Source organism: Sardina pilchardus, chromosome 20 (genome assembly GCF_963854185.1).
Source record: "Sardina pilchardus chromosome 20, fSarPil1.1, whole genome shotgun sequence".
Taxonomy (NCBI): Eukaryota; Metazoa; Chordata; class Actinopteri; order Clupeiformes; family Clupeidae; genus Sardina; species Sardina pilchardus.
Genome location: NC_085013.1, coordinates 6172468 through 6174967, shown reverse-complemented (window position 1 = coordinate 6174967; position 2500 = coordinate 6172468). Strand labels below are relative to the sequence as shown.

General features: G+C 42.6%; 1 protein-coding gene across 13 annotated transcripts in view; it reads left to right on the top strand.

The window, feature by feature from the left end:
* Positions 1-734, top strand: part of map4k5 (mitogen-activated protein kinase kinase kinase kinase 5) — a 52100-nt gene extending 51366 nt beyond the window's left edge. For all 13 annotated transcript variants that reach the window (XM_062522078.1, XM_062522077.1, XM_062522076.1 and 10 more), the window contains one exon: positions 1-734. This exon is cut by the window's left edge and continues 658 nt beyond it. The gene's annotated coding sequence lies outside the window, so the exon portion shown is untranslated.
* The last annotated feature ends 1766 nt before the right edge of the window (positions 735-2500 follow it).

Here is a 2500-nt window from a genome sequence, read left to right as displayed (position 1 = left end):
GAGGATGGTCAGTTTCTCACGCATACAATAATAATAACCAAGTGTTTGGTTAATGGGAGTCAGACAGCATGTCTAACAGAAGTGTGGTTTTTGACTTGGGAGTGTTTTGTTTTTTTTAGCCAGTTAGCTGGTGGCTAACTTTTAACTTTCCTTCTCTATGGGAGTTTTAATGCCGTAGATATGGAAGGACTAAGTCTGGGATTAAAAAATAAAAGAAGGAAAGAAAGGAAAGGAACTTCTCGGTCAGTTTATCATTTTTTTGAGGATTGACTATTTAAACGTGTTATTTATTAACGTAGGATTTGGGAGGGTGGGGGTTTGGAGTTGAGAGGAAGAGAATATGGGATAGTAACTATGTTAACCAGAGACTAGTCACCGTGACAACAGACAAGGTCAAAAGCAAGGGTTGTTTTGTTTGTTTTGTTTTGTTTTGTTTTTTCTCGGCTTTGTAATATAGTGGATTTTTTTCCAGCTCCTATCAGTTTATTTTTTAGGAATTTGATTATAATGTAAAGTGGTATTCTTTTTATGATCCGTTGTTGCTTTTACTCAGATATTTGCACCATGTAAGCACTTTTGTACATTAATGTTGTTTCTTTTTTATTTAAAGTTTGACAGAACGTGGCGATCGCTACGTTTTAATGACTCTGCCAGGTTTTTCCTTGCAAAACGTTTAATGTATGCAGTTTTTTTGTAATAAAAAAAGCTATTGTTAACAATAAAAATGAGTTTCTGATTGACTTCTTTTGATAGTTACTTTTTAATAAGCAACTTATCACTGTATGATACTTTTTCACTAAGCTGACATACAGTATGTTTCATTAGAGGGTTTAAGCTTATATTGCTGTTCAGTAGAGTGCTTAGGTTGTGAAAACAGTTGAGTTGGCATTCATTTTTTCCTCAGTAAGTAGCTGACAGAGGTGACCTTCAGAAACCATAGAACAATAAAATCTTCGTCAAATGTTTTGCCTCTGCCTCTGATTTGTCAACGCTCCACCTTTAGTAACCACCAATGGGGCATTTGCTGAAAGCAGCACAGGGAGACCTCCCGTCATCATTTCCCAGTATCCAGGTGGGGTAGCTCAGTTGTCCATGGCACTATGGGTGAGTGGGTGTGTACATGTGCGTGTATCCCAGAGCAGGTCTATATTTGGGGCCTCTAGCGGTTTAAAAGGAGCTGGCTTTGCATGGCTGTCTGCTGCTCACCATCCAGACTGACAGCGAGTCAATCTGAGACTGTGTTCATCACACCAATGGTTGGCGCGGCGACAGCCCCCCCCCTGTGTATCTCTTCCGGTCTCTTTTTCCTCCCACTTACTCGGTCTACCCAAGTACCCATCCATCTCTGACTGTTCATCTTCAGAATGTAGCGTCAAAGGAATTCCTTTCAGTAACCAGCAGATGTGGTTTGCATTGAAAGGGTGCCTATTACCTTTTACCTTTTATCTATAAATCCACACAGCACCAGGGAAGGGAACCCAAGTACAGATCTGAGCACATCCAGGGTCCTAAAATAGGAGCTCATGCCGGTCATCACCATGACAATACTCTATGTGCAAGAGGGAGTCAGAAAAACTGCCCAGGGAACAGTGGTGTGTGCGTGTTTGTGGTTGGAGAGAGTAGGGGCAACATGCACCACAGCCTCTTGTCGTGCCCAGGTACATCCTGAGCCAAAAGACCCCAGTACAGTCAGTGAGGTAAACAGAGTGTGTGACAGAGAAAGTGTGATCTGTTGCTACCAATGAGAGTTGAAGCGCCAGTGTGGTTATTGGTGAGTGTGTGTGTCTGTGTGTGTGTGCTGGGAGATACTGCTCTCAGCTTGATGGGGGGTGGAGCTTGCTTTGTAGTTCCTATGGGGACCAGACTGTAAAAGCGGAGGATCAGGACAAGAAGTATCCCACTCAACAAACCCACACACACTCAGACGCTTACACTGGTCCGGTCACACACAATCACAAACACATCACTTCAAAAAAGTCGGACGATTATCTGGTAGGCCTACTACATCTGTTTATCTCTGCAGATCCTATTCGTTCTTCGCTCTACAACAGGTGGGTGAACCTTTAGTCTAACCTATGTGTAGGCTATAACGTTAGATGTGTTTTTCTCACTGTTTTTTTAGTCTCAACTCTGTATTTAAGACGGCTACACGTAAATCTGTTCTAAGTTTGTTGCACACCACAAAGAGTAGCCTATAAATGCACAGCAATTCTGCTGTCAACAGCTTATAATGCGCAGATTTACGTCTTTTGAGTAGGCGAATCGATAAAAGATTTATTTTTCCGAGGTCTGGTTGGGTTCTTTACGTTTTGCTCTCTGTGATCTTTCACGTTACGCAATCCCCATGTACCCTCGTCCAGGTGTAGTGTTGCCGCGGCCGGGTTAATTGATCTCTTGATCCGATGTAATCGAATTGTATGCCTGCGATAAGGGCAGTCATTCACCCGTTGCCCGGAGATCATTTTCCAAGCATTTGTTGTTGTACAAATCCCCGTGGTGA